This window comes from Drosophila miranda (genome assembly GCF_003369915.1).
Source record: "Drosophila miranda strain MSH22 chromosome Y unlocalized genomic scaffold, D.miranda_PacBio2.1 Contig_Y3_pilon, whole genome shotgun sequence".
NCBI lineage: Eukaryota > Metazoa > Arthropoda > Insecta > Diptera > Drosophilidae > Drosophila > Drosophila miranda.
Genome location: NW_022881625.1, coordinates 2,222,227 through 2,228,358, shown reverse-complemented (window position 1 = coordinate 2,228,358; position 6,132 = coordinate 2,222,227). Strand labels below are relative to the sequence as shown.

The window sequence follows — 6,132 nt, the reverse complement described above, 5'->3', positions numbered from 1 at the left end:
CCTCACATAATTGACATGAGAGACGGGTGCGACCCAGTGGAGCGGCAACAGGCGCCAGCATCTGCGTCGTCGTTGGAAATGGCAGCTGTATGTTTGGAGTGGCGTGACGTCACGGCCATGGTCAGGCGGCAGCGTCATCAGAAAGGGGCCTCCTTTTCCTTCCCTTTGGCAGGAATTGTCAGTGTTGATGGCGAGGCAGCTTCCTGCTGGGCAGCTCTGTCTGGTGATTGGCAGGTAAGTGTGGATTTCATGTGTTTTGGCCGTTTTTCGTGTTGTCGTGGTGCATGTGGTGGTGGTGCAGATGGTGGGCAGTGGCAGTAGCTTTGGTGCTGCTGCTTGAGGCTACAGCGGTGCTGGCGACCGTGCTGGCTGGCCCGGACGCGGACGCGGACGCCAGGCGATGGCTATTCAGGAGCAGGGTGGCCGTGCTGCCCGAGCTGGGCCTGCTGCCGGGGTGGCATTGTTGCTGTTGCTGCTGGAACTATTGCTGTTGGCGCCGCTGTTCTGTGGCTGCTTCTTATAGACGGCCATCAGCGGGTCGGAGGCGCGGCGAATGCTGTTCATTCGTGCTGCTGTCGCGGCTGCTGCCGAGTAGCTGATGTTGCTGATGTTGCTGCTGTTTCCCCCTGCACTGCGTCGCATATTGTTGCCGTTGCTGCTCCCGCTACTGCCGCTGCACCCGTTGACGGGACTGTGGCCGTTGTGGCTGCTGGTGCTGCTGTGTCCGGGGCAGACTAGCGTCTCCTCCAGCTGAAACTTCTTGACCAGAGCCTTTACCGAGGTGGCCGATCCATGGGACTCTCCCGTGGGTGCCTTGCGGATCACTTTCGGTGTGGTGGGCGCGTCGGGAAAGAGTGTCAGGGTGGCCACCACTGTGGCGAACTCGTCGAGGCCGTTGCTGCCCAGCTGGATGGTGGCCTGCACCGGGGGCTTCTTCAGAAATGTCGCCGTGTATGTGGTCTTGTCCGAGTCGGAGGCTCGACGTGTGGGTGTCACGATCTGAGTGGGCTTGGCGGACAGGCAGACCGTGTTGCTCTGTCCGTGTCCATTGCTGGTCAGCGTGTGTATGGCTGTCGTTGTCTCTGTGCTGGTGCTGGTGCTGGTGCTGCTTATGGGGCTTCCCAGGAGCTTCCCGGTGGCAATGGGTATTTTTGAGATGCTGCTACTGCTCCCATTGCTGTGGGCCCGATGGTGGCCATTGTGCGTGGGTTTGTTGCTGCCACTGCTTGGCTTCTGTTGCTTTTGTTGTTCCTGTGACTGCTGTTGCTGTTCCTGCTCCTCTGCCTTCTCCTCGGCCACTGGCTCCTCCACTTCCTCATCCTCAAGGTCGTCTTCTTCCTCCTCCTCTTCCTCTTTAGCATCGCTCTGAGCCTGCAGATACATTTGTCTATCCATCGAGCTCTCATCCTTCAGCCAGACATGTTCCAGGCATCCAGCGGCACTCATGCGATCGTTTGGCTTAATTCGCAATGCGCGGCGTATGAAATCGATGGCCACTGGCGAGACGCCACCGAATAGGTTGTCCGGAAAGGTGAGCGCACACTGCGAGATATTGAGGAAGGTCTCCTGCTTGGTGTTCCCGCCAAAGGGCGAGAAGCCGGAGAGCAAGACATAGGTGAGAACGCCCACGGACCAGATGTCCGTCAGCAGGGAGAGTGGCTCGTACTGGAGCACCTCGGGGCCACGTAGTCGGGTGTGCCGGCCATCTCGCGGACATTGATGCCCTCGCACACAACGCGCGAGATCCCAAAGTCACAGAGCTTGAGGCCATCTTCTATACGCTCGCCGGCGAGCAAAATGTTCTGTGGCTTGAGGTCCAGGTGGGCAATGGATCGGTCGTGGAGAAACTTGAGAGCCTTCAGCACCTCTCGCATGCAGTGGCGGGCCTGGGCCTCTGTCAGGCACTCCTCGTTGTCCAGTATGGTCTGCAGCTCGCCACCAGTGGCCAGTTCCAGCAGCAGGGCTGTGTCCGAACGGGTCTCGTGCACCGCATTCAGATTGACAATGTTCTCCTCGCCCTCGCAGAGTATTAGGACGGCGATCTCGTGTTTGATCTCCTTGTCGCTGCTCTGTGCGCGTCGGCGTCGCTTCAAGAACTTTGCCGCGAAATGGGAGCCCGTGTTCTTGTGAATGGCACGGCGAACGGCGGCGAATTTGCCCCTGGCAAACGGCGTCTGTTCCACCTCGTAGATCTCGTTGATGTCATGCGACACGAGCAATCCGTTAAAGCGTTCCGCATCTACATCCAAAAGGCCATCGCCTATGGGAAAGATTCCCTTTTCGGTGAACATGATCTATCGATCTGTGCCGTGTCGCCATTGACGTTTTTTTTTCTGTGTTGCCCTGTTTTCTTTTTGTGGTGTCTGTCGTGTGCCGTGCCGCCCTTCCTCCACCACACCCATTACTTACCTTGACAAACTTTTGCTCCCGTCCACATCACAAACCAAAAAGAGAACGAGGTGGAAAGTTGTGAGTTGCTGCGGACACCGCAACTCTACAGTTATACCCGATACTAAGTCAGTATGGCTCTCCTGCGGCAGACGCCGCTAATATTGAACCACAAGACAAAGAGTGCGTGCGAGAGAGACAGAAAATCAGTCTGAGCGTGACGTCGGGCGCTGCGTAGCCACTGAAAATTGATTTCTTGCTTTTGGCTACAAAAATGATCCGATCTGATCCAGATTCAGCAATCTGATAGATATGGTCATTATCTATGATTCTGCATTTTTAGTTTTCTCGAATGTGCAATATTGTGGATGCAACAGATTTTCGTCCTTTGTGGGGGCGGAAAAGGGTGGGGCGAAATTCTGAGATATACGTTTTATAGTGAGATCTAACAGAAGTGCGGATACCAAATTTGGTTACTCTAGCCTTAATAGTCTCTGAGATTTGTGGATGCCCCAGATTTTCGTCCTTTGCGTGGGCGGAAGGGGGTGTGGCGAAATTTGGACACGAAACGGTCAAGGTCCGATATCACAGGAGTGTGGATACCAAATTTGGTTGCTCTGGCTCTTATAGGTTCTGAGATCCTTGAACTCATATTTTGCAATTGACAAAACCGACCATGAAACCTGTGTGTTAGAGAGAGACAGAGCGAGAAAGAATGAAATTGTTTTCTTGATTATGTTTATAATCATTATACGATCTGGTTCAGATTTTGCACTGTAGAAGATATTGGTTTTTGGTTTTGATTTGATTTTGGTTTTATCGTATCTTTAAAAATGTGGATGCCACAGATTTTCGTCCTTTGTGGGGGCGGAAGTGGGCGGGGCGAAGTTTTGAAATATTTTTGTAGCAGTGACATATCACAGAAGTCTGGATCCAAAACATCGTTGCTCTAGCTCTTATAGTCTTTGAGCACTAGGCGCTGAAGGGGACGGACGGACGGACGGACGGACGGACGGACGGACGGACAGACGGACAGACAGACAGGGCTCAATCGAATCGGCTATTGATGCTGATCAAGAATATATATACCTTATGGGGTCGGAAACGATTCCTTCTGGACGTTACACACATCCACTTTTACCACAAATCTAATATACCCCAATACTCATTTTGAGTATCGGGTATAATAAAAGTGCCAATAAATACATTAAACACAAACACACACACACAAGAGACTTTTCAATTAAAAAACAACAAACAGGCAGCAGATCGCCAACACACAAACCAACAGCCAGCCATGACCAGAGGAATGGCCAGACGAGGGTCAACCAGACGACACAGCGACGGCGGCAGAGCGGCCCGCAGAGGCGCCCTAGCAGCAGCAGCAGCAGCCAACAACACCAACACCAACACCGCCAATAGCAGCAGCCAACACCAACGCCCCAGCCAATGCAGAGCGCCGACGCCACAGCCTTCCATCGAGTGAGTACCCAGCCATTGCCATGGCCGATATATCCATGACCACAGCCAGAAGACGGAGGAGAGCCGGCAAGCCGACGCGCAAGAGCGGAGCGCCAAAACGGCCAACGGGCAGCCACACACACATACACGACCGGATCGAACCTGTTGCGTGTCGAACCTGGTTCGAGCTCAAGCAGCGGGTCGATCCGAGCCATAGCCCAGCCTGCTCCAATGCCACAAATCCCACCAACACCAAAACGACGCCGCGCCCTCATCGACAGTGGGAGTGACGATGCGGGTGAGGGTGAGAGGAAGCAGGCTAGACGACGGGGCCGCCATCACCAGCAGCGGCAGCAAACACAAAACACAAATACAAACACCAACACCGTCACCGCCACTTACACCAGCACCAGCACCATCGCCAATACCAACACCAACACAACTACTGCCACTCCCAATACACACACCCTTGCCATTGCCAATGACATCCGGCACGGCGAGTTCGGGCATCAGCCTGTGGAGGACAGAGGCTTGAGGATCCTCATCCGAGGTCTTCCCCATTCCACGCCCTCTGACTGGTTCCGGGACTGTATGCAGGCCGAGGGGTACACGGTCCGGTTTACTCGGGCGATCACCGATCGATTCGAACGCAGCCGCCAATACAACCTCTTCGAGGCTGAGATCGCCCCCAAACCGGACCGTGGTCAATTCGATGTGTTGAAGCTGCGACGCCTGGGTGGGAGGCCCGTCACGGTTGAGAGACTTGGAGTCTCCCGTGACCCTGCCCAGTGCCATCGATGTCAGGTGTTTGGCCACACCCGCGCATATTGTAGACGAGCTGCTGTCTGCATGAAATGCGCGGGTGGACATCAGACGACGGAGTGCAGCAAGCCAAGGGCCGTCAATCCCAAATGCGCCAACTGCCAAGGCGCCCACATCAGCGCCTACAAGGGCTGCAGCGCCTACAAGGCAGCCAGGCAGCGGCTCCTGGCCCACAGGGTCGCTGTCCAGGAGCATCGACGGCAGCAGCAGCAGCAGCCTCAGCCACTACGGCAACAGCCACAGCAAATGCAGCAGCCAATACAGCAGCAACAGCCAGCACATCGTCTCCAGCAGCCATCACAACGTCACCAGCAGCCACTACAGCGACAGTTGCAGCAGCAGCCACCCACACAGCCACTCCACCCACAGCCGCAGCAGCAACGCCAACGCGGTCCGGGTCGGCAGCATCGGCAACAGCTACAGCATCGCGACCAACATCCCCAGCCACTGGCCGAGGGGCGCCAACACCACAGGGTCCTGTCGATGCAGCCGATCCCAAATCGTGCTCCGACGCCACGCCAACCCCAGCTACAGCAGCAGCCAGGCGCCCAGTGCGATGGGAGCTGTGCCCATATCCTGAAAAGATATGCCGTAAAAATTAAAGAGCTGGAGGATAAGCTGGCAGCAATTTTGACGAAACTGACAAACCTGCTGCCGCCACTTCAGACAAAAACAGCAGCAGCAGCATCCACACAGCCATCACCACGACCAACTGCAAATACGCACCATGACGCCGCAGCCATATCGGACTCCGAATCCGATATGGACTGCGAAGCAATTGACGACGAACATGACGACGAATGGACCGACCACGATCCATTCGACGATCTGGAGGGTCTGGGCCAAGTGTGGAGGGCCCAAATCGCCAGCGCACGCGAAAGCATGCGATCGGGCGGTGCCTGTTAATGCGCCCAATCGTTGATCCAGAGACAGCCACTGCAACAAAGGAAAAAAGACGTCAATACGGACAACAACGAAAAACGGCCAAAACACACAAAATCCACACTTACCTGCCAATCACCAGACAGAGCTGACCAACAAGAAGCTGCCTCGCCATCAACATCAACAATTTCCTGCCAAATGGGAGGAATATGAGGCCCCTTTCTGATGACGCTGCCACCGACCATCACAATGACGTCACGCCACTCCAATCAGACAACAGACATTCCAACGACGACGCAGATGCTGGCGTCTGTTGCCGCTCCGCTGGGTCGCACCCGTCTCTCATGCCAATTATGTGAGGGCGGGATGGCCCGGTGTTGATCCGCCGGCCGCCAGCAAATCCTGCAAAAGAAGGTGAAACAGGAGAGAGGCTGCCGATAAACACGAATACTCACCCGCAAACGTCTCTTACGCCAACACAAATCAGACAAGGGTCGCCAGCAACAACATCCAAATCAACGAAAGGCACCTGCAAATAAACGCAAATTAAAATCAAAAAGCCAAAACAAACACCTCCTC

The 6,132-nt window shown here is 55.1% G+C and overlaps 1 pseudogene; it reads right to left on the bottom strand.

The window, feature by feature from the left end:
• Positions 1–264: 264 nt before the first annotated feature.
• Positions 265–2,319, bottom strand: LOC117194497 (annotated as a pseudogene).
• Between the last annotated feature and the right edge of the window lie 3,813 nt (positions 2,320–6,132).